The 27,195-nt window shown below is 38.1% G+C and overlaps 1 protein-coding gene across 1 annotated transcript in view; it reads right to left on the reverse strand.

Moving 5' to 3' along the window:
- The window catches only part of SLC38A4 (solute carrier family 38 member 4), a 120,462-nt gene extending 96,934 nt beyond the window's left edge, over positions 1-23,528 (reverse strand). Inside the window, exon 1 of the mRNA XM_074194891.1 lies at positions 23,457-23,528. The gene's annotated coding sequence lies outside the window, so the exon portion shown is untranslated. The remainder of the gene's footprint in view (positions 1-23,456) is intronic.
- Positions 23,529-27,195: the final 3,667 nt, after the last annotated feature.

Raw genomic sequence — 27,195 nt, forward strand, 5'->3', positions numbered from 1 at the left:
CAATTCTGCTTTATGTTATTTTCTTTAGTATTATTTTTGCCTCTTTTACCAATATGTTAATTCTCATTTTATGAAATTTTTGCATCACTATTATTTTTTCCCAATTTTTCCTCTACCACTCTTATTTTCTCCTTTAACTCTCCCAGAAATTTTTGTTGGGTTTAGTTCCAGTTAATATTTTTCTTTGAGATATTTTTTTGATTTTACATTACTGTCTTCTAAGTTTAAGGCTTGGTTTTCCCTGCCACCTTAGTAGTTTTGGGGGCTAACCACAGAAAGCTACTATTCAGATAGAGGTGATAAAAATGCCTACTCAGAAGAAGAAGAAGAAAGCAGTGACAAATTATCTACGTAGAAGTCTCAATGGAGTTTATGAATTGGACTCAAATCCAAAACTTCATAGAAGTGATTCAAAGATTTTAAAAACCAAAGAAAAGGAAGAAAAATGGAAAAAAAAAGAAATGAGAACCATGTAGAAAAATTATGAAAATTGACCAAAGAAATCAGTTCCCTTAAAAGTAAAAATAACCAACTGGAAAAAGAATGTAACTCTTCAAAAAAATAAAACTGACCAACTGGAAAAGGAATGCAATTCATCTAAAACTTAAATTGACCAATTGGAAAAGATTTGCTTTCCTTTTTCCCTCTGAAGAGACAGACCTTCCTTCACCATGATGTTTACAGTTGAAAACTTGTTTAACTCTTTTTTTAATGAGATCTGTAGTTTTTATGCCTATGTCAAGGCTTCTTTTAATATTGTAGAGGGAAAAGCTCTGGGAGTATACTAGCTTTATGCTGCCATGTTGACTCCATCCCAGAAGTCATATAACAATTAAATTTAACAGTTAGAGTTATCTTAAAGGAAATGAGTTTGAGTAGTGATAGTTTCCCTTTACTAAAGATTCTATTATATAATAGAATGTATTAATAGTATAAATTCTTTTGTAATATGGGTTGGACTAGATAGATGACCAGTTACTCAAATAGACCCATAGAAGGGGTGCCTTCAAATTCAGATTCTGTGACTCTTAACTAAGAAGACCTAAAATTTTGATTCCATATAGACATGTTATGTTCACATGTACATGCATGGGATAGGCAGATGGCACAGTGGATAGAATGCTAAGTATGAAGTCAAGGAGACTCAACTTCATGAATTCAAATCTAGCTTCAGACACTTACTAACTATATTAACCCTGCTAGCCTCTGTTCCTCATCTATAAAATGAATTGGGGAAGGAAATGGCAACCACTCTAGTATCTCTGTCAAGAAAATCTAAAATAGAGTCATGAAGAGTCAGATATGATTGAAAATTGACTTAATAGTAATATTTTCAAATACACATCCTAGAAACTTCTATAGAACCTGATCACAGAGTCATGGAATCTGAAATGTTACTGCCAATTTTCCTTGGGAACCTTTGTTCTTGTTCAAATTACTATAACCATATCTTATTAATCTATTACTTGTTCCTAGAATGTTACAATTGCATCACACTCAAACTTGTATTCTTTTTCATGCTCCACCTCTGCACTGTTTCAAATTTTCTGTTGTTGAGTGAAGGACCTGATACTCAGTAATATGTCTATAGTTTGACTCTTCCCTTATAGTTATAGAAAAAAATAATAATATTTTGGTCAAATAAGAAAATTCAGACTATTCAGAATCAATTTGACACATAGGGAAAGTTTGAAATCCTGATCACCTAAATTAATTCAAGATTAGATAGAAATATTTATGCATACATACATGCATGCAAATATATACATCTTAAATATGTATCCATATAAAAATATATGTGTGTGAGTATGTCTATCCAGGCTTTGCCAAAATCAGAAGGGGATGGAAAGAAAAAAAATCTATGATTTCATTAGCATAGTAGACTCTTAGTGAAGAAACTCAGAGTTACCTAAGGCATTAATAGGTTAAACAATTTACCCAAAATAATGTAGCTAGCATATGTCAGAGAAAGGACTTGAACCCAGGTCTTGCTGACTCTAAGACCCTATCTATTATGCCATACTATATCCTAAGTAATTGTCTCTGATATTTGCACACACACACTTATATATTCTCAAATCTTCTATTAACTAGAATATCTGTCTAATAGATAAAACAGCATAGTGGAAAGAACATTGGTCTTGGGTTGATATGCTTCTGAATTTGAGTGCCATTTCTTTGCTCAAGAAATCTTCCTTATCTTTAGAACAAAATACAGTCTCTTCAGCCAGGCATTCAAATTTCATCACAATCTACTATAGAGATTTCACATAAGGTTGCAGACAACCCAGAAGCCAGGCTAGTAGTCTTCCATATTAAACTTCATTCTGGAGCACCTAACTCTGATCTCTTCCATCAGAGACTTCTTCAGTTTTTCCTCAGGTCTTTCTCAGATCTGGTTCACCTTGAACTTGTCAGCATCTGCCTTCTGATTGAATTTCTCCAGACTATATCTTCAGTCATTCTTACCTATACAGCTAATTTATTGTAGCTTCCAAGACACACCATCACAACCTATTTCTTTTTATTTATTTCTTTTTTAAATATTTTATTTTTTTAATTCTCATTTTATACAATTTTTTTACATTAATAAAATATTCTTGTTTAAGAGTAAACAAAACACCCCTCCTCCCCATGAATATATACTTGCTTGTGCGATAAAGTAAAGGAGAGAGAAAAAAATTAAAATTAAAAAAAATAATAGTAATAATTGTAGGTATGGCCAGGTGGCGCAATGGATGGAGCACCAGCCCTGGAGCCATGAGCACCCGAGCCCACATCCAGCCCCGTAGACACAACAATCACCCAGCCGTGCATCACAACCTATTTCAAGGAAGGGCCTTGACATAGTATAATCAGCTGCTTCCCTCTATAGACTTCTCTCCAGTCAGTGATACTCTACATGGACTCATTTATGATTAGCATACTCACATGTGCACATACTCTACTCATCTCAGTGATTCTGAATCCTCATTGCTGAAATATGCCATTTCCCACCCCCAAATGCCTGCTTCCCTCAAACCTCTACCCTAAGTGTCTTACTCCAGATCTACCTTGTCCTTGCACTGTGCTTTCTGGTATGCCTGTTCCATAATGAATCCAGATTACAAAGTTTGATGGATTTATCCAGATTCATTCCTCAAGATTTGAATTAGAGCAAAAACAGCAGGTAGGAGGTGGAGTGGAAAGAGTGCCACATCTGGGGTCAGGAAGACTCACTTGGTTAGGAAGACCCAGAGATTCTGGAAGGTCTGCACCATAATTAACAAATCTGCTTTTTTCCCTAAATCTTTACCTCTCACACTTCTATTTTCTGTCACTGAGACATGACTCACTCCAGATAACACTACATTACTGGCTTCCCTTTACAATACTGGTTACACATTAACTCAAGGTCCAGTCATGATGCATAAGATAGAATTCTCCTTATTTCTCATTGCAACTTTCATGCAGTCCTTCTACCACCATTACTCAGCAACTGATCTACATTCAATGTTCAAATTTATCATCAAATCCTAATCCTGGAGATGAGTGGCCATTATCAATCAACACTGGAGGAACTTCTTTCTTCAGTGAGTTCAATGCCTGCCTCACAATCCTTCTCCACTCCCCGACTCCCTGATCGTCACTTATTTTTATTAAACCACCTTAACTTCCTAGCTTTACAATCTATTCCTTCAATCCACTTCAACAATACTCAGATAGTCATAGTGTCCCCACAAGATTTGCACTTTTGTTTTCATGAGATGTGAAATTCCTTTATCTGACTATAACCTCTATTATTCTAACTTCTCTATACATTACAAGTGATAACACACAGTTCAGCAGCCTCAGTGTGATAGGTCTATCTTTCAGTTATTTCTTAGACAAATTGATTGTACCCTCTTCCCTTCCTTTCCCTTTCTTGATACCTTGGTAAATCAGTTCAACTCCCCATTGTCCTATCACTGATTATGTCTTACAAGATACCTCCACAACATCCCCTTCTCTCCACTTACATAGTTATTGCTTAGATGTGAGTTCCTAACTCCTCTTGCAGGATTTATTCCCATATCTTCTAGTTGAGTTCCCTCCTTCAACTTCCTTCCCACTTCAATCTATACCATATACTTACACATCATAGGAATAGGAAAAAGGCCAAACTTTTTAAAAGACAGCCACATTCAAATCTTTTACACAGACTGCCATTGTACAATCAGTTTTGCCTTCAGTAAAGTATGAAATTTGTTCTTTAATATACATCACTAAAAGTGGTCCAGAGAAAAAATGGAGGCAGCTAGGTGGCACAGTGGATAGAGTACTGGCCTTGGAGTCAGGAGTACCTGAGTTCAAATCTGACCTCAGACAGTTAATAATTACCTAGCCGTGTGGCCTTGGGCAAGCCCCTTAACCCCATTGCCTTGAAAAATCTAAAAAAAATGAATATGGAGGAACCACTCTGCTTTGTGCTTTTTAGACCACAACTGGTATACTGTGTGCAGTTCTAATACCATATTTTAAGATATGGATAATATGGGACCCATCCCATGACCAGGGATGTGAAGGACACAAATCCATATCATATGAAGAATGATTATTGGAACTCAAGATTTTTAAATTAGAGAAGAAAATTAGTCAGCAACTATTTATTAAGCACCTTACTATATTCAGATATTGTGCTGGGCACTGAAGATACCAAAACAATAAACAATCTCTATTTACAAAGTCTACATTCTAATGAAAAAGATAACAAAGACATAGGTAATGACTAAGTCAGTATTTATTAAATATCTACCATGTACTACTACTTTGTGCTAAATTCTGTAGATTTTCTTCTGTAGAAGAAAAGTCATAGACAATCTCTGCCCTTAAAAGTTTATAATCTAATGATGGAAGCAAACAAAGACATATGCATAAACAAGCAATTTACAGAATAAATGGGAAACAACAAGAGAAGGCACCAGAATTAAGAAAGATTAAGAAAGTTCCTGCAGAAGATAGGATTTTAGCTGGGAAGGAAGCCAGGAAAGTGAGAAAGTATAGATAAGAAGAGAAAAGTGCTCTAAGCACAAGGGACAGCTAGAAAAAATATCTAGAGATAGATGGTGCATCTTATTCATGGAACATGGGGCCACTGTCATTGGATCAGAGAGAATGTGATTTGAGTGTGGGTAAAGGACAGTGCAGTGGGGAGGGGGGGGGGGGGAGTAATAGGAGGAGGTGGTGTGAGTTATAAAAAATACTATAAAGGGGTGGGAGGGCTAGGTTATGAGGGATTTTAAATGCCAGGAATTTTGTATTTGATTTGGAGGTGATAGAGACCACTGGATTTTATGTATGTGAGACACAGACCAGTGTTTAAGAAAAATCTCTTTGATGGCTTAATAAAGGATATACTTTAGTGGGGAGAGAATTTGTGGCTTTAGAGGGAAGACTAGTGGGAAGAGAGTAACTAGGAGAGTATTGCAACTCAAGGTTTACAGCAAATGAAGGGCTTCATCAAGGTGATGCAGTATCAGAAAAGAGAAGGGGACTTATTCAAAAAAATGTTGCTAAGGTGAATGACAGACCTTGGCAATAGATTAGCTATGGGGGTGGGGTACAAGTAATGATAATACTTAGTTGTGAGAATTAGATGACTAGGAAAATAATGTCCTTAACAATAACAGAGAGAAGGGGCAGCTAGGTGGCAGTGAATAGAGCACCGGCCCTGGAGTCAAGAGTACCTGAGTTCAAATCCGGCCTCAGACATTTAATAATTACCTAGCTGTGTGGCCTTGGACAAGCCACTTAACCCCATTTGCCTTTCATAAAAAAAAAAAAAAACAATAATAGAGAGGTTTGGAAGAGGGTAAGGTTTAGGGGAAAAGATAATGAATTCTGTTTTGGATATGTTATCTTTAAGATATCTGTCTAAGATAAACAACTAATTATTTTATATTATATATATATATATATATATATATATATATATATATATATATATATATATATATATTATATATATGCCAGCTGAAGATAAAAACCTAGAGACTGGTTGGGGCTGGATAAATCGGTGTGAAAATAATTACAAAAATGATAATTAAGCCCTGGGAGTTAGTAAGGTCACCAAACTCAAGACAGAACCCTTGTAGAATACCACTGATTAATGGGCATGACTTGTATGAGAATTCAGCAAGAAAAGAATCAATACAATAGGTAAGAGGAAATGTTGGGAGCCAGGGTCTAAGCTGTTTAACACAGTTGTCACACTGCCTGATGGAACAACATTTCCTTCTTCAATACATATATATATATATATATATGTATTCATATATATGTATATATATACATATACATATGTATATATATATATGGATTCCATGCATATCAATATTTATAGGTCTATTATTGATTGCAATACTTATTCATCCTAATAGTGGAATAACTATAAAGGAAGGATTCCAGAGAAATTTCCTGAATAAAACAGATTGTAAATTCTGTCCAAATTTAACAGGACTGCCTCTCCCTGAGGCATACAAAAGGCTTCAACATTATGAAATCTCTAGAAAACCCAACACTGGGAATTCCAAGGAGATGTCAGAATACATACAGGGAAAACAGATACAAGATGGGTCAGATAGAATTCCGGGGGAAATTAACAGTTTTGCCCCTCCCCATCATACACAGGAATATATGATAAAGATGGTGAAAGAATAGTTAGTATAGGTGACCGATATGTGAACTCTAACAGCCTTAGTTTATTGGGAAAGAATAAAAAGTCATGGAAATCGTGGTGTCTACCAACAAGAACTGAAAGGAAAATTGGTTACTGAAGGAGTCAACAGACAGGCAGACAAACATAACTGTCCTCACTATAGGTTGTCAAGGGAGCATATCAAAAAACATTACATACACGGCACAAAAACATAAAAGCATTCCATTAAACAAATCATATCAAAGATTATTATCAGGAAAGTTCTGCTTAATTAAAACTTTACTATGCAGCAGCAAACTACGAAACAGACAGGTTGAGGTCATCACAGTCTGAGCAGGGACAAGAAAATTAACTACATGATTGATAATTAAACTTGTAACCACATGAATTATATGATTGATAATGAAAATTATACACTTTTGTAACCAAGGAAATAATTTTGGCTTGCTTGCTTGATACATACATGATTCTGAGACTATAAAAATAAATCCAAGCAGCTGACAGTCAGTCAACCTGCTCCTGCCTTTAACCTGTGTTAACTCAACTCATTTCACTGACTGTATCCCTCCTGTCAGGTTCCAAGGACCCCACAGAGGCTGGACCCCTGCAGACTGGCACCAGGAACAGGAACTTGACAGGTAATATACTCCCTTTTCTCAGTGGGATAGATAGGTTTCTGCTTGGGGGATCTGCAGGCTTCCTAATGAGAGTTATATCAAGCAAGAAAGAGCAGTAATCTTAAGAACATCATGGGTAATAATAAAAGTAGGCAGAGAGTTCTTTTTATTGAAATTCTGACTCATCTATTACATAAAAGAGGAATCAAGGTTTCTAAGGTCCGAGTCACTCGATTTATCTCATTCGTGCATAATTGCTGTCCTTGGTTTCCTGAAAGTGGGTCTATAGATCTTGATATTTGGCAAAAAGTAGAAGATATCAGAAAGTATTATATAGAACAAGGGCCAGAGAAAGTTCCCACAGATGTACAGATGTGTTCAGTTTATGGAGCCTGGTCAAGGACACTCTTGATCCTGACCATGAAATTACAAAAATAAGTACTAAGTTATCATCTACAGTTTGTAATTCAACTGAGGAAACTCCTTTATTAATAAAATCTAGAAATAACTCAAGGGCATCTCTCCAAGATGAGCCTGACGAAGATCCTCCTCCTGATGAATTAACTCCTGAGGAAGAGAAGGATCTGGAAGACAAAACAGCTAGATATAATGATGATTGGGGTGCATTTACTGTAGAAAAGAAAAAAGAGGAGGGTAAGAAAAGCAAAAATAAAAATAGTGACCCCACCTCCCTTATCAGATGTGGGATTTTATGGGGCTATTAAAGAAACTCTAAAAAATGGAGATATCACCTTTGGGTATTATCCCCCTAGACTGGCTGCTTTCCAGCTCCTGGAAAGATCCAGACATTCTTTTAACATCCGGAGGAGGGTTTATTTGTATAGTCCCACAGGACACAGACTCATCTGTCTGGATCCCTGATCCATTCATCTGTCATGAGGAAAAGAGCAAACCCACAAAACCCCCCATGGAATGATGACTCACACGTTGTCCCTATTTGTTCCTTGGTGAACCCAGTTCAGAAGCTCTCTCTTGAAGACACATTTATTCCTCCACCTGTCTCCAGAAGAAGACTCTCCTTCTGTTAGATCATGTGTTCCAGTGCCTTTTGCTCTCTTGCTAGTTCCATCTGATGCTGATTTTATTATAAAAGAAATGTCTCCAGATTTATTTGTTGTTAACTGTACTGCCTGTATAATTTCTAATTGCATTGATTCTAAATCTAATGTAAATGCTGTTATTGTAATCCATCAACCCTCTTTTATCCTACTCCCTACTACCCTCAATGAGACTTGGTCTGATGATTCTGGGTTATTTGCTTTAGATGTTATCAGTAATGCTCTTTCCCAGCAGAAAAGATTTATAGTCTCCCTGATATTGGGAGTCTCTGCCTTAATTGCTATTATAACTTCTGTTGCCTTAGCCTCCACTGCTCTTATTCAAGAAGTGCATACAGCACACACGGTGGATCAGATTACAAAGAATGTTTCCCTAGCCTTAATGTTACAGGAAATTATTGATAGGAAGCTAGAAGCTAAGGAAATGCTTTAGAGGAGACAGTTCTATATTTAGGGGATCAGTTACAAGACTTGAAAGTTCGTCAATCCACTAGGTGTCATTTTTCCCTGAAATCTATCTGTGTTACCCCCTGCCATGGAATGCTTCAGCTATTCCCTGGGACAATCTTAAGAACCATGTCCTTGGTATCTGGAATCATTCTGATTTATCATTAGATTTTTCAAAATTACATTCCCAAATATCTGCCATGTCTTCTGCTCCATCGGCTCTTTTCACTCACGCTAATGTGACTTCCAAATTTTTAACAAACTTGAAGTCCTTCTTTAATTCTCGCAATTTAATAATGTATATTATAACATCTTTGGGTGTTATATTATCTCTATTAATCCTCCTTTTTTGTCTTCCAGTCTTCTTCAAGATTATAATAAGATTAATTCGAATGGCCCAAGTTGAACTTTCTGCTATCAAACTAAAAATAAAAGGGGCAAATGTTTGGAGCCAGGGTCTCTAAGCTGCTTGACACAGTCACGGCAAGAAGACTCAAGGCAGTCACACTGCCTGATGGAACAACATTTCCTTCTTCAATATACATATATATATATGTATATATATATATATATATATATATATATATATATATATATATATATGGATTCCATGCATACCAATATTTATGGGTCTATTATTGATTGCAATACTTACTCATTCTAATAGTGGAATGACTATAAAGGAAGGATTCCAGAGAAATTTCCTGAATAAAACATTGTAAACTCTGTCCAAATTTAACAGGACTGCCTCTCCCTGAGTCATACAAAAGTCTTCAACACTATGAAATCTCTGGAAAACCCAACACTGGGAATTCCAAGGAGATGTCATAATATATACAGGGAAAACAGATACAAGATGGGTCAGATAGAATTCCAGGGAATTTTCCCCCCTTATCATACACAGGAATATATGATAAAGATGGTGAAAGAATAGTTAGTATAGGTGACCAACATGTGAACTCTAACAGCCTTAGTTTATTGAGAAAGAATAAAAAGTCATGGAAACTGTGACGTCTACCAACAAGGGCTGAAAGGAAAATTGGTTATTGAAGGAGTCAACAGACAGGTGGACAAACATAACTGCCCTCACTATAGGTTGTCAAGGGAGCATATCGAAAAACATTACATACATGGCACAAAAACATAAAAGCATTCCATTAAACAAATCATATCAAAGATTATTATCAGGAAAGTTCTGCTTAATTAATAACTTTACTATGCAGCAACAAACTACGCAACAGACAGGTTGAGGTCATCACAGTCTGAGCAGGGACAAGAAAATTAACTACATGATTGATAATTAAACTTGTAACCACATGAATTATATGATTGATAATGAAAATTATACACTTTTGTAACCAAGGAAATAATTTTGACTTGCTTGCTTGATGCATACATGATTCTGAGACTATAAAAATAAATCCAAGCAGCTGACAGTCAGTCAACCTGCTCCTGCCTTTAACCTGTGTTAACTCAACTCACTGACTCTATCCCTCCTGTCAGGTTCCAAGGACCCCACAGAGGCTGGACCCCCGCAAGGAAAACCTATATAGAAGCATATCAAAGTATGATGAGAAATTAGAGAAATGCAAATTAAAGCATCTCTGAGGTACAACCTCACACCTCTCAGACTGGCCAATATGACCAGAAAGGACAATGATCAATGTTGGAAGGGATGCAGGAAATCTGGGATACTAATATGTTGGTGGAACTGTGAACTCATCCAACCTTTCTGGACAGTAATTTGTAATTATGCCCAATGGGCAATAGAAATGTGCATACAGTTTGTTCCAGTAATACTACTACTGGGTCTATACTCTGAGGAGATCATGAAAAAAGAGTAAAACATCACTTGTACAAAAATATGCATAGCAGCCCTGTTTGTGGTGGCAAAGACAACAGAGAAATTGAGAACTGAGAATAGAATGTCAATTAAGTAACATTGATAATATTGGAGAAAGCAATTTTGATGGAATGATGAGATCACAAGTTTATGTTCATGGGTTAAGAAAAGCCTGAGAGTAGAAAATGTGGAAACACCTTTCTCAAAGACTTTAGATACAAAGGGCAAGAGAGATATAGGATAACAACAAGGATGGAAAGATTAAGGGTTTTTTCATGTGTGCGAGGCAACTAGGGTTAAGTGACTTGCCCAGGATTACACCACTAGTAAGGTCAAGTATCTGAGGTCAGATTTGAATTCAGCACCTCCTGATTACAGGGCTAGCGCTCTATACTTATCCTTTAAGGAGGGGGAAATGGAGGCCATTGGAGAAACTTGTACATAGAGGAGTAGGAGAGCACAGATACAGGAGATTTCCAGGTAAATGTAGAGGGGGAAAATGTCAAGAGAAGGGAAATGCCCTACATTGGGGCAGTATCCTCTCTGATATCTGCAATACTTGGCACGATTATTTCAGTCGGTGATAACCCTACTCCTTAGGTGGCCAGGAAAGAGGGAAGAAGCTAGCTTCTCTTTGAGAGCTTGCATGGTTCTGTACTAAAGGAAAAAAAAAGATGCAAAGAGGAAGAAGTTCTATCTCAGTTTTATTGCTGCCTAGGATCCCTAGATTCATGGAGTTTGTTGCCTGGTGAAGAGAAAGTTATCACTCCTACCCTGTCCCTCACTAACCCTAATCTCAAGCATCATTCTTAAATTTAAAGCCTGGCAGGAAAAATCTTAGTGGTCAAAGACTGACTTTTAATATATACATAAAGTTCCTTGGAAGTAGTCAGAAGATCTCTGTCCTGAAGGAGGAAGGACAGTGATTTGTAAATGGAAATTCTATACCTGAGATTTCATCAAGATGGAGAGCCCTGTTGTCTGCAGTTTATAATCTTAAACTGTCATGGGGGCTAGAGGAATAAATTGAACCATACCTTTCTACTTCAAAGTTCATCTCTATTTCAATAGTTTGAATTATGCCCTTTGTGAAAACACATTCAAATAAACGAATTAAAAAACACCTCTATTTAGTTTGACTAAAAGGACAAAATCAAAAGATTAAAAAAAAAAAAAACCCTGAAAATGAATTAAGGATAATAATCAAACTTAGAACAAAAAAGAGCCCTATGGTAGTTAAGAATTTTGCCTTCCTTTTCCTCTAGAAATGGCAATGCCTTTGGCCAGCATCCTCTTTCCCCATTCTGAAGGGATTAAAGTGTTGATGGGGAGGTTGATTCTTTTTATTTAATCTAAGAGAAAATTTAGGTGAAGTGCTCATAGAAGGAAGCTTAATGAAAGCTTAAAATAGCTATACAATTGGAATGTTGCACAAAGTCCACAATCATATCTATTGTTGAAATTTTTTTTGAAAAGATCAAGTTTTATTGTTTTTGAATTTTACAATTTTTTTCCCAATCCTGCTTCCCTCCCCCCACCCCCCCACAGAAGGCAATCTGATAGTCTTTACATTGTTTCTATGCTATACATTGATCAAAACTGAATGTCTTTTTTTTTTTAGGTTTTTGCAAGGCAATGGGGTTAAGTGGCTTGCCCAAGGCCACACAGCTAGGTAATTATTAAGTGTCTGAGACCAGATTTGAACCCAGGTACTCCTGACTCCAGGGCCAGTGCTTTATCCACTGCGCCACCTAGCCGCCCCTAATAATTTGTTTTTAGAATTCTTTTTTTTTTTTTTAAGGTTTTTGCAAGGCAGGTTAAGTGCTAGCCCAAGGTTACACACTTAGGTAATTATTAAGAGTCTGAGGCCGGATTTGAACTCAGGTACTCCTGATTCCAGGGCCAGTGCTCTGTCCACTTTGCCACCTAACCACCCCCAAAATTGAATGTCTTGAGGAAGAAATCATATCCTTAAGGAAAAAAATAAAATATAAGAGATAGCAAAATTACAAATCAGTTACTTTTTTTTTTGCGAATTGAAGGTCTTTAGTCTTTGTTTAAACTCCACAATTCTTTCTTTGAATACAAATGGTATTCTCCACTGCAGATAGCCCAAAATTGTCCCTGTTTGTTGCACTGATGAAATGAGCAAGTCCATCAAGTTTGATCATCACCCCCATATTGCTGTTAGGATGTACAGTGTTATTCTGGTTCTGCTCATCTCACCCAACATCAGTTCATGCAAATCCTTCCAGGCTTCCCTGAATTACATTTTTCCTGGTTTCTAATAGAACAACAGTGTTCCATAACATAGATATACCACAATTTGTTCAGCCATTACCCAATTGATGGACATTCACTCAATTTCCAATTCTTTGCCACCACAAATGGGGCTGCTATGAATATTTTTGTACAAGTAATGTTTTTACTCTTTTTCATGATCTCTTCAGAGTACAGAACCAGTAGTAGTATTGCTGGAACAAAGGGAATGCACATTTTTATTGCCTATTGGGCATAATTCTAAATTACTCTCCAGAAAGGTTGGATGAGTTCACAACTCCACCAACAATGTATTAGTGTCCCAGATTTCCCACATCCCTTCCAACATTGATCATTGTCCTTTCTGGTCATATTGGTCAGTCTGAGAGGTGTGAGGTGGTACCTCAGAGATGCTTTAATTTGCATTTCTCTAATCAGTAATAATTTAGAGTAATTTTTTCGTGACTATGGATAGCTCTGATTTCCTCATCTGTAAATTACCTCTGTATATTCTTTGACCATTTGTCAATTGAGAAATGGCTTTTTTTTGTAAATTTGACTCAGCTCTCTATATATTTTAGAAATGAACTCTTTGTCAGAAATACTAGTTGTAAAAATTGTTTCCCAATTTACTACATTTCTTTTGATCTTGGTTACAGTGGTTTTGTCTGTGCAAAAGCTTTTTGATTTACTGTAATCAAAATTATTTAGTTTGTTTTTAATGATGTTCTCCATCTCTTCCTTGGTTATAAACTACTTCCCTTTCCATAGATCTGACAGGTAAACTATTCCTTGATCTCCTAGTTTGCTTATAATGTTGTCTTTTATGTCTAAATCCTGTGCCCATTTTGATTTTATCTTGGTATAGGGTGTGAGATGTTGGTTTAATCCAAGTTTCTACCACACTAATTTCCAATTTTCCCCAGCAGCTTTTATCGAAGAGAGCTGGATTGTTTAGGGCTAAACCACTTTCTTTTGCACTTTTTTTCATTAAATCCCTGGAAAGACTAGACTTTTTATTTCTCTAAGAATTTCCCTACAATTTTTCCTAACTCATTAAAGTAATTTTTTGGAATTTGATTGGTAAGGCATTATTATTTTTATTATATTAACTCAGCCTACTCATGAGCAGTTAATATTTGTCCAGTTATTTTATTTGTGTGAGAAGTGTTTTGTAGTTGTTTTCATAGAGTTTCTGAGTTTGCCTTGGCAAGATAGACTCCCAAGTATTTTATATTGTTTGAAGTTACTTTGAATGGGATTTCTCTTTCTAGCTCTTGCTTTACATATCTTGCTAGTAATATATAGAAATGCTGAGGATTTATGGGGATTTGTTTTATATCCTGCAACTTTGCTAAAGTTGCTAATCGTTTCTAGTAGGTTTTTAGATGATATTTTAGGATTCTATTCTCATCAGGTCATCTGCAAAGAGTGAGAGTTTTGATTCTTCCTTTCCAATTCTAATTCCTTCAGTTTCTTTTTCTTTTCTTATTGCTGAAGCTAATATTTCTAACACAGTGTTGAATAGCAGTGTTGATAGTGGGCATCCTTGTTTCACCCCTGATCTTATTGGGAATGCCTCTAGCTTATCCCTAGATAGAGATAGAGATAGAGATAGAGATAGAGATAGAGATAGAGATAGATAGAGATAAAGAGATATAGATATATATAGATATAGATATAGATATCTCAATGGGGATATAATGCTTGTTGATGGTTTCAGATAGATTGTTCTAAGGAACAATTCATATATTCCTACACTCTCCAGTGTTTTTAGTAGGAATGGGTACTATATTTTGTCAAAGGCTTTTTCAGCATCTATTGATATAATCATATGATTTCTAATAGACTTGTTACCAATATAGTTAATTAAACTAACAGTTTTCCTAATATTGAACCAACCCTGCATTCCTGAGATAAATTCCACTTGGTCATTGTGTATTATCCTAATGATAACTTGCTGAATTGCTTTGCTAAGATTTTATCTAAGATTTTTGCATCTGTATTCATCAGGGAGATAGGTCTATAATTTTCTTTCTCTGTTTTGACTCTTCCTGGTTTAGGTATTAACACCATATTGGTGACACAGAAAGAGTTAGGAAGAGTTCCATCCTCACCTATTTTGCCAATGAGTTTATCTAGAATTGGAACCAATTGTTCCTTAAATGCTTCATAGAATTCACTGGTGAATCTGTCTGACCTTGGAGATTTTTTCTTAGGGAGTTCAATAATGACTTGTTGAATTTCTTTTTCTGAGATAGGGTTATTTAGGTATTTAATTTCCTCTTCATTTAACCTGGGCAACTTATATTTTTTGCAAATATTCATCCATTTCACTTAGAGTATCAAATTTTTTGGCATACAATTGGGAAAAATAATTCTGAATTGTTACTTTAATTTCCTCTTCATTGGTGGTGAATTCACCTTTTTCATTTATGATACTGGCAATTTGGTTTCTATTTTCCTTTTTTTAATCAAATTAACCAGAGGTTTATCAATTTTATTGGTTTTTTCATAAAATCAGCTCTTGGTTTTTAGTTCAATAGTTTTCTTGCTTTCCATTTTATTAATTTCTCCTTTAATTTTTAGAATTTCTAACAATATTTAATTGGGGGGGTAATTTGTTCTTTCTCTAAATTTTTTAGTTGCATGTTTAGTTCACTGATTTCCTCTTTCTCTAATTTATTCATGTAAGCATTTAAAGATATAATATATCCCCTGACAACTGTCTTGGCTGTATCCCATAAGTTTTGGAATGCTATCCCGTTATTGTCATTATCTAGGATGAAATCATTAATTCTTTCCATAATTTGTTTGAGCCACTCATTCTTTAAAATGAGGTTTTTTAATTTCCCATTAGTTTTAGGTCTATCTCTTCCTAGCCCTTTATTTCATGTGATTTTTATTGCATTATGATCTGAGAAGGATATATTCACGATTTCTGCCTTTTTGCATTTGATTATTAGGTTTTTATACATGGCCAATTTTTGTGTAAGTGCCATGTACTTCAGAAAAAAAGTATATTCCTTTCTAACCCCATTCAACTTTCTCCAAAGGTCTATCATGTCTAGGTTTTCTAGCATTCTATTTACCTCCTTAACTTCCTTTTCTGTTTATTTTATGTTTAGATTTACCTAAATCTGAGAGCGGGAGGTTGAGGTCCCCCACCAGTAGAGTTTTGCTGCCTTTGTATTCAACTTCTCTTCTAAGAATCTGGATGCTATACAGCTTGGTGCATACATATTTAGTATTGCAATTGCTTCATTGTCTGTGGTACCTTTTAAGAGGATATAGTTTCCTTCCTTTTCTCTTTTAATGAGATCTATTTTTGCATATGCCTTGTCTGGAATAAGGATTGCTACCCTGCTTTTTTCACTTCAGCTGAAGCAAAATATATTTTGCTCCAACCTTTTACCCTTACTCTGTATGTGTCTCTCTGCTTCAAATGAGTTTCTTGTAGGATTCAGGTTTTTAATCCAGTCTGCTATTCGCTTACGTTTTAAGAGAGTTCAGAGTTATAATTACTAACTCTTTATTGCCCTCCATGTTATCCTCCTTTTATATTTCCCCCCTTTTTTAACTTTATTCATATTCCCCAGTATTTTGTTTTTGAATATCACCACCTTCAGTGTGTTTGCCCCTTTGTATCCAACCCCCCTCCCCTTTCTTTTCCCTTTCCCTTTGCCCCTTCTTCCTTCTATTGGTTCCTCTTTTCCTTCCCCCTCCCCCTACTGAAATTTTTTGAATCTTTTCATTTCCATTTATAATATTCCTTCTGTTTCCCCAATCCCCACAAGTTATTTACTCTTCCTCTCTAAACTCTTAAAACAAAACAACCAAGGAACTTTTTCCAGTAGAGAGAAAAACCTTAAAGTCCTTTCTGTGGCATTAAGACTACTGTTCATGCTGCTCTAACTGACCCATACCTGCAACTGGTGATAATTATTTTCCTTCTTCATTTGTATAAGGCTACCTCATCAGGAAACAGAATCATTTAAGAGGTACTGTTATTGAAAAAATGAGCTGAATTCTCAATACTGCGATCAAGTTCTCCATAAAATTTGCCTCTAGATGAACTACTTTTCTTCTTTACAATTTTGGTAGTATAGCAAAATGTACCTAGTGATTTTAAATTGTGCCAACTCAAACAGCAAAGTCCCTGACCTGAAGCATATGTGGTATAAAGAGAATGAATGTTGCAAAACAAATGACAGAATAACACAAGCAGGAAAAGGTGCAAAGTAAAATTATGGTGGACTAAAGAGAATTTTCATTTGGTTTTAAAAGGACAAAATCACATAAACAAACCAGGGTCCAAAATTTTGAGAGTATAAACAAAAAATATATCAATGGATGAAGGTTTTAATTTGTAGAAAAATCAATCAATATACATTTATTAAGTCACTATGCTAAGTTCTGGGGGGATACCAAAAAAAAAAAAAAGCAAAAGACAGTACTTGTAAGGAGCTTGAAATCTAATGAGAGATAAAACATGCAAAGAAATCTATACAAAGTGTTTGTGTGTAACAAAGGGGAAATAATTAAAAGAGGGAAGACCCAAGAATTAAGAGGAGTTAGGGAAGGCTTCCTGAAGAAGACAGAGCTTTAGATGAGACTTAAGAGGAATTCAAGGGAGGTGACTGAGGAATGAAAACATTGAAAGCATATAGGAGACAGCAGGAGAAAATGTCCAAAGTTGAGAGATGGAATTTCTTGTTGATGGAAAAGTCAGGAGGCTAGTGTCACTGGACTGAAAAGTACATGTTGAAAAAGAAGGAAGACTGGGAAGATGAAAGGGGCTAGGTTATAAAGGACTTTGAATGCATAACTGAGAATTTTGTCATTGATCCTGGAGATGACAAGGAACCATTGGTGCTTAGTGTGTAGGAAGTAATAAAGTCAAACCTTCAAGTTATTTTACTGGAGACACAAAAAGAGACATCCACTTTGGTGGTTGAATGGGACTGGAAAGAGATTCAAGACAGAAATAGCCACCAACAGGCTGTTGCAAAACAGGCATGAGGTTATGAGAGCCTGCAAAAGGGTGGTGGCAGTATCAGCAAAGGAAAAGTATTTGAGAGATGTTGCAAAGGTGAGATCCACAAACTGCAGCAATAGCTTGGATATGGGGAGGTAAAACAGTGAAGAGACAAAGACAATTCCAGATTGCAATTCTGAGGGACTTGAAGGAGGGAACGAGAGTTTAGGGAGAAAGATGAGTTCTGTTTGGGAACTATTTAGTTTAGGATGTCTACTGAACATCCAATTCACGATGTCTAAAAGAGAGTTGGAGAAGTGAGATTGGAGGTCAATAGAAAGGTTAGGGCAAAATAGGTAGGTTGTAGAATAATCAACATAGAGGTGATAACTATGTCCATGGCAGCTAATGAAATGAAATGAGATTTTTAGTGTGAATTGTTTAGATTAATCATCTCAAAAATCCAATAGTTCCCTGCATTCAGCTCAGTATAGTGATTGTCATAGTAGTTGACTTATAGATGTTAACTAAAATTAAAGAATTGGGGGGAAAAGCATTATATTATAATGTAATTTTGCTATCTCATATTTTATATTTCTGCCTTAAGGATATTTCTCTGTCATCACATTCAACTGAGATCAACGTATAACATGGAACCAATGTAAACACTAACAGAATACCTTCTGTAAGGGATGGGGGGAGGGAAGCAAGAATGGGGGAAAATTGTAAAACTCAAAATAAATAAAATCCTTCTTTAAAAAAAGAATTGGTCTTATTCTTCCTTACTATTTTCTTTGAAATAGGGAAAGGTTGAGATAAAGGGAAGTTGGATAGTAGGATGCTCTTCAAGAAGTTAAAATAGTATAAATGGCCAGATAGGTTAGTTAAAAAAGATAAAGAAAACAGAGATGAAAAGATATTAAACAAAAAGAAAAGAAAAAGGTCTTCAATTATAATGGATACAGCTTCTCTCAGTAATTCAGAGATTAAGGGCAACCCTGAGAGACCTGCTATGGGTAATGACATCCACATTCAAAGGAAAAAAACTTTGAAGTCTGAATGTATACTATGTTCACTTTTCTTAACACTCCTTTCTCATGGTTTTGTTTTTATTTCACTTTAATTCTAATTCCTCTTTCACAACATGACTAATATATAAATATGTTAAACACAAATGTACATGTACAACTTTTACCAGACTGTTTACTACCATGGGGAGGGGAGAGGAAAGGAAGGAGGGTAGAAAAATGTAAAACTCATAAATTTGCAAATGAATGAATGTTGAAAAACTACCATTGCATGTAATTGGAAAAATAAAATAAATGTTCAAATTTAAAAAAAAAAAAAAACTTGGTGGGGCAGCTAGGTGGTGCATTGGATAGAGCACCAGCTGTGTGACTTGGACAAGTCACTTAACCCCATTGCTTGCAAAAAAAAAAAAGAAAAGAAAAGAAAAGAAAAGAAAAAACTTGATGGAATTTAAAAGGGGGGGAATTGAAAATCTTTGGTAATTATTGGAAGGTTATGCCTCTTTCCATGTTCTTGTCATAAAGAAATTCAGAAAAGGGAAAGATTTGGGCAAAATAATAACTTCAGTTTTAAATATGCTGAGTTTAAAACTGTGGTATATTAGTCATTGTTAAGCAATCAGTTCACCAAAAAAATGTACCCATGAGACACTTGTAAGTTTAATTTGCTTTATTAACACTTTAGTCATCTTAAATCTAGACAACCAACAAAACAATAAATCAAGTCCTGATTTGTAGCATTTGTTGATTTTTAAGGTATGAATTCTCATGCTGAAAATTTAACTCTAAGGTCCAATCTAAAGGAACTGGTCACAGGACACTTCTATTTCCTTGAGGATATTTCTGGGATATCCATTTTGCAATGTTTTTGTCAAAAGCACAATCATCTATCATCAGAAGCAAATTAGGAAGGCAAGGAATATTTTACCTGTCAAATGTATGGAAAAGGGAAGAACTTATGACCAAACAAGAAACAGGCAGTATTACAGGATGTACAATGAAAAATTTTGATTATATTAAATATAAAAGATTTTCCACAAAAAAATTAACGCAACCAAGATTAGAAGGAAAGAAGACGGGGAAAATGTTCACAGCAGGTATCTCTGAAAAACGATTCATTTCTCAGATATATAGAGAACTGAGTCAAATCTATAAGAATACAAGTCATTTCCAAACTGATAAAAGGGGTCAAAAGGCAGTTTTCAGATGAAGAACCAAACCTATCTATAATCACTTGGGAAAAAAAGGCTCTAAATCACTGTTGGTAAGAGAAATTTGAATGAAAATAACTCTGAAGAACCACCTCACACTTGTCAAATCGACTAATATTACAGAAAAAGAAAATTATAATTAATGAAGATGTGAGAAAATTGGTACACTAATACACTGTTGATGGACTGATCCAACCTTTCTGGAGAACATTTAGAACTATGTCCAAGAAGTAATCAAAAGGTGAATACCCTTTGATCCAGCAATACTAAGTCTGTATCCCAAAGAGATCATGAAAAAAAATCTCCATGTTCAAAAATATTTATAGTAGCTCTTTCATGGTGGCCAAGAATTGGAAATTGAGGGTATGCCCATCAACTGGGGAATGGTTGAACAAGCTGTGGTATATAAATGTAATGGAGTACTACTGTTCTATAAGAAATCATGAGGATTTCAGAAGAACCTGGAAGACTTACAGAAACTGATACAAAGTGAAGTGAGGAGAACAAGAGAACACAGAAACAGCAATACTGTGCCATGATCAACTATGATTTGCTCATTTTTTTCAGTGATACAATGATCCAAGATAACTCCAAAAGACTCATGATGGAAAATAAAAAGAAAGAACTGATGGAGTTTGAATGCAGATCCAAGTATGCTATTTTCACTTTCTTATTTTTTCATAGGTTTTTTTTCCAAATCCAGTTTCTTCTTTCACTAGATGGCTATGATGGAAATATGTTTTACATGACTGCACATATATAACCTAAATTAAATTGCTTACCATTTTAGGGAGGAGGGTGGGGAGAAAAGGAGAAAATTTGAAAATCAAAATTTTATTTTAAAAATGAATGTCCAAAATTGTCTTTGCATGTAATTGGAAGACAAAATAAAATATTATTAAAAGGGGGGAAAGCACAACAATCTTTCTAGTCATCCATATTTGCAGGCTAAATTATCTTTGATGCCTCATCCCACACAGTCTGTTCCCATCACCCACATAGTACTGAATGAGTGTGGTGGAGTGGTTAGAAGCAACTTCAGTTTTTTTTTTGTCTTATCCTCAGTTATCCAGTCAATTGGTAAACTATTTATTAAATGTCTTCTATGTACCAGACACTGGAGATACTAAAAAAGGTAAAAGACAGACTGCTTTCAAGAACTTACTGACTAAAGAGGGAGAGAACAAGCAAAATGCTATGTACAAATGAACAGTACATGGGATAAATTGTAAATAATAATAGAGCGAGTCCACCAGAATTCAGAAGAATAGGGAAAAGCTTTGTAGAAAGCATAACTGGGACTTGTAGGGAGTCAGGGAAGCAAAGAAGTGAATATGAGGAAGGAGAGGATTACAGGCGTGGTGGAAACTTGAGTAGATAGGAGTGTCTTGTTCAAGGAAAAGTTAGCAATGTCATTTGGATTACAGAGTGCTCAGAGGAGTTTACAGTGCGAGAACACTGGAAAATGACAGGGGGAGAGGAGAGGGTCAGAAGAGGCAATAAAAGTGCTTTGAAACTTAAAGAGAAGATTTGCTGTTTGATCCCGAGGGATCCTGAAGGGGGTATTGGTGCAGAAGCAATTGGAGAATTGAACGCAGTCAAGTACATAGACTTTAAAGAGGCAGCCAATCAGCAGGCGCTTTCAGGGGTCCCGGCATGAGGCGGCCGTCGAGAAGAAAAGAGACTAGACAGGAGAAATTATGCCTCAAAGTCAAAACTGACAACAGATTAGCTATGTATATTGGAAGGAGTCAAAGGATAACATAAATGAAAGCCTGGGGAGAGACAGTAATGGGGAAGATTGGAAGGGTAGAGGGTTTGGGGGAAAAGGAGTTCATTCCTGTGCAACTGTTGGACGCGCTGATGCTAAAATGGTGCTGTGTGAAATGCGGGAGTAGTCATAAATGTGAAGCCGGGGGTGAGCGGGGAAGTGAGGGCTCGCTAAGCCGATGTGAGGATGCTCAGCATGGCGATGCCGGGCACCGATGTTGCGCCCACCAGTAAGGACTGTTCTGTTCCCCGGGTGGAATGGAAGCTCTTGAGCGCGGCACCCGGCGCTCGGAAGTCCATGCTTCTGGACCGGCGGCTCGGCCCCCGCATTGGGGGTGCCCGCCCGTGGCCCCACAGGCGAGGGTGCGGCTTGGCTTCTGTAGCCACAGCTCGGCCCTCCTGAGCGCCCGAGGCCAGGCGGCCGGCCCGAAGGCCGCAGCAGCCTCCCTCCTGCAGGCGTCGGGGGCCCTCCCGGCTGTCCCGCCGCCCGCCATCTCCTCCCTGCCTGCTTTGCCGCCTCTCACCTCCCGGCTGCTCCCCAAGCTGGGGCCGCCTGGGCCGCCGGCCGCGCCACGCGGCCCTCGAGGCCTCCGGGACCCCTTCCGCGTCTACAAGCTTCGGGTCCGTTTTTCCGAGTCTTGGAGGTCACCCCCCCCGAGAAAAGGAGGGGAGCTTCCGGGCCCCCCTGAAGAGCACAGCATCCTCCGCAGGGAGGGGGAGGGGCGGGGCGGGGCGTCGGTCCAGCAGGAGGGAGGGCGGGGCGTCTGGAGAGGAGGGCGGGGCGTCTGGAGAGGAGGGCGGGGCGTCTGGAGAGGAGGGCGGGGCATCCAGCGAGGAGGGGCGTCCAGCGGAGGCGGGGCGTCCAGCAGGAGGGCGGGGCATCCAGAGGGGGCGGGGCGTCCAGCAGGAGGGAGGGCGGGGCGTCCAGCAGGAGGGCGGGGCATCCAGAGGGGGCGGGGCGTCCAGCAGGAGGGCGGGGCATCCAGAGGGGGCGGGGTGTCCAGCAGGAGGGAGGGCGGGGCGTCTGGAGAGGAGGGCGGGGCTCCCGGCGGAAGCCCCTTGGCCGCGGCGCCCCTCCCCGGCGCCCGCCCCGCCGTCGCCCCCCGGCCGGCTCCCCCACTTGGGTTGGGCCGCCTGTGTCGCCCCGCCGCCGGCACTCCCTCTGACCGCCCGGCCCGGCCCGGCCCGCGGCCCCGGCTCGCGGTCCGCCCTCTCGGCCCTTTGGCCCCGCGCCCCCGGGCCCCGGGAGGGCGGCCAGGCCGGGGCTGCCTGGGGCAGAGAACGGGGAGGGGGCGGGGCGGAGGCCCGGGCTCGGCGGTGCCCTTGCCCCCGGCGCGGCGCCTGCCCGCAGGGCTGCCGTGCCCCCCGCGCCCCCCAACCCTCTCCGGAATGGGGTCCTGGCGCTGCGGGAGCCCGGCCCGCCCGGCCGCGCACGTGCGCCCTCCCGCACAGCCTCCGCAGTCTCAGCCCCGAGCTCGCTTGCACGCTGACCACGATATTCCTTCTAAAAGAAAAAATGTATTTTTTAAAAATTTCAGAATCACTCACCTTCTTCTTTCTCCCCTTCCCTAAACGGGCACGTAGAGAAGCACCGGGGAGAAGCGCGAGTGCAGAGTCTGCTTCTGTTCTTTTCGCCCTTTCTGGAGTGCAAATTGCTGTCCACTGACTGGGGGCCACATCCTGGGGTGTCACATTTCCTTAGGACCCTCCCTTCCAGAAAAGTCACCAATCATCAGCTGGCAACCTGAGATGCGGGCGCGAAGCATCCTCCCAGGTGCAGCCGGGCAGCGGGGACACAGGACCTGTCAAAAGCCCGCTGCAAGTGGCAAGTGAAGCCAAGTGGCATAAACAAGAGAACAAATAAATAATGATTTGTAGTCATTTGGTCTGTCTGCTCCACCCAAAAACCACGTTCCTTTCTTTACTTTAAATCATATATTTAAACTTTCCCAAAGAACCAAAAAGCACTTTATGACTTAAAATAACTTGTTAGTCTAAAAAGAACCTTAGAAATAGTCATGGAAAGAGAAAAAATGATAAGGAGGTGAGGGATGGTCTTTCAGAAGTCATTTTGAGGTTTGAGAATTTAAAACATAGTATTGAGAAAAAACATAAATATAATTTTGCTTTTAACAAATATAATATTTGACTATAGAATAAAGGTTATTATTTTCATACACTACATGACTACCAGTATTAACACTGCTCTCTAGTGGATATAAATTATATTCAAAGAAAAATCCAACCTAGCATACAAGTCTTCTCCGGCATACCATCATTTTTCTTTTTTTAAAAAAAAGCAAAGTGTGAAGACCTCAAATCTACTAGGGTAGCAAACTGCATGAAGCACCAATAGACATTTTCTAGATTTTTCAATGACCAATTTGGGTTGGTTCAAGAGACTGGCACTCACAACTGGCAGATTGCCTTCTGTGGGGGGGGGGGGGGAGGGAGTAAGATTAGGAAAAAATTGTAAAACTCAAACTAAATAAAATCTTTAAATTTCACACAAAAAAAGAGACTGACACTCACTCTTCTCACTTCTTATCTCAGAACCAGACTAAATTCATTCTTGGAAGAATTTGGATTCCAGTGTAGGATGAGGCTCCTCTTCCCCCCACCCCCAGTTTTCATATTCATAGACTTTCATTGCTTAACTCATCCAAGTTCATTAAAGCTTAGCTTTTGGGTCCTTAGCTAGGATCTTCCCAAAGAAGGAAGTAGAAATGTATTCGTTCATATTTTGTTACCTATGGTGACTTTAAGATGCAGTTTTAACTGTCTATTTTTGCTGTGGCCCTCACTGAGATCATTATTATAAACCCAACTTTTCTGAAATATTCTGAGGAATAATAATCTATTTCAGTCCTTCATTTTAACACTTTGTGAATCTTTAATATAGTGTGTTTCTTATAAACAGTATAATGTTAGATTCTGCTTTTTAATCCAACTCTCACTTTCCTTCCTTTTATGCATGAGTTGATCACATTCACATTCAAGGTCACATGATACTTGTGTACTTTCCTCTATCAGAATCTTTTATAATTTTCTCCCTTCCTAATTCTTTACAAAGAAGGGAATGGAGAAAGAAAAGAAGTATAATCAGCACCAATTATCTTGAATAACTGAAGTAGTCTGTTCATTCTTCTGTGTTCCTACTCTATTCACCACACCCAAATACTTGTGTTTTTATTGCATTTTTTCTTTTTTAATTCTTAATTTATGATCCACTCTCAAAAGTTGAACTGTTTTTCCTGTGATGATTCCCATCATTTCCTTTTACACTCCACTCTCTCCTTGCCTTTTCCTACCTGCATCCCAATTAATTTTCATCTATTTCTACATCAAACTCTATGTTTGTGTCTGTTTATGTGGGTATGTATTTATGTGCATGGGTGCTCACTTAACTTTTCTTTCTCTGATTCACGTAAGAGTGAAGTTCACGAGATGCCTACTTCTTTCATCCTTTCTTTCATATTGTATATTCTTCTCATTTGTCTGAAATACACATTTGTATGAATTCATATGAAATTTGTATGTAACTTCCTCTTCTTTCTTTCTCATGTCATCCCAAGTATATTCCCTTTTGATTCTTTTTTTTTTCTTTACTCTCTTAAAAATCATCACAGCACACTTCCAACCAAGATGACAGAGAGAAGCCAGGCCCTGTGCTAAAGTCTCCTGATCTTCCCTCATATATAATATGAAACAAATCTCTTCATGGAAACCTAATCAACAAAACCCAGAAAGAGAAGCTAGGGGAACAACACCTACCTCAAGGTCTGTCTTCAGGGATTGTGGGTGTGCAGAGTTCAGAGATCAGACAGCCAGTGGGGGGCAGGGTGAGAGCCTGACTAGCCTAAGATCAGCCCTTGGGCTTTCCTGTGGGAACCACTTCACTCTGAGAAACAACAAGAGAGTGGAGGTATGGCTGTGGGACTCACAGTCTGGGACTTACAGGAAGGGCTGGAGGGTAAGTTCCAATTTCTAGCACCCCCTACTAGCCAGCTGGAGATGTTACACTCAGTGAGCAAAATCTCTAGTACACGTGGAGTTGCTAAACCCAGTGAGTAAAGCCTCTAGGGATCCCAACACCAAACCTCTGTGAACCAGCCAATACAAGATCTTAGGAAAATGAAGAAAGGCCAATGAAAAGGGCAGTTTATAGAAAAATTCCTAGAAGGAAAAGACCCTAACAAAGAGAGACATAGAACCTCTGAGAAGAATGTGATTTGGTCTCCAGAACAGAAAGACTTCCCTGAAGAAATCAGGGAGGAGTTTAAAAATCAATTGGAAAATTTGGGGGAAAAAACACAAGAGAAGATTAACACATTGTAACAAGAAAACAAATCCTTGGAAAATACAATTAGACAAATGCAAAAAAAAGAATATGATTCTCTCAAAATCTCAGTTGGTCAACTGGAAAACTCTTACAAAAATAGACTTGAGCAATTGTAAAAGGAGTTGCAAAGAGTAAATGAAGAGGGGTGGCTAGGTAGCATAGTGAATAGAGCACTGGCCTTGGAGTCAGGAGTACCTGGGTTCAAATCCGACCTCAGACACTTAATAATTACCTAGCTGTGTGACCTTGGGCAAGCCACTTAACCCCAATTGCCTTGAAAAATCTAAAAAAAAAAATCTAAAAAAAGGTAAATGAAGAAAATTCTTCCCTAAAAAAAACAGAAACTGTGGAAATGAATGACTTCAAGAGACAACAAGACTTTGTTAAACAAAACCAAAAAATTGAAAAAAAATAGAAGAAAATGTAAAATACCTCATCAGCAAAAACCACTGACCTTGAGAAGAGATCAAGGAGAGATAACCTAAAAATTATTGATCTTCTTAAAAACATTGAAGAGAAAAAAAAAAAGCCTGGACTCAATATTACAGGATTCAGTGATGGAAAACTGCCCTGATACCATGAAACCAGAGAGTAAATAGTTATTGAAAGAATATGTCGATCCCCTCTGGAAAGGGATCCCAAAATGAAAACTCCAAGGAATGTTGTAGCCAAATTCCAGAACTATCAGATAAAAAAAGAAAATCCTACAAGCATCCAGAAAGAAACAATTTAGATACCAAGGAACCACAATAAGGATTACACAGGAGAAGGCAGCATCAACATTAAGGGATTGAAGGGCCTGGAGTGCAATATTCTGAAAAGCAAGGGAGCTTGGAATGCAGCCAAGAATTCACTATCCAGGCAAAACTGAGCCTTCTCATCCAGGGCAAAAAATGGACATTTAATGAAATGGGACACTTCCATCTCTTCCTGATGAAAAAACCA

Source organism: Macrotis lagotis, chromosome 7 (genome assembly GCF_037893015.1).
Source record: "Macrotis lagotis isolate mMagLag1 chromosome 7, bilby.v1.9.chrom.fasta, whole genome shotgun sequence".
Taxonomy (NCBI): domain Eukaryota; kingdom Metazoa; phylum Chordata; class Mammalia; order Peramelemorphia; family Peramelidae; genus Macrotis; species Macrotis lagotis.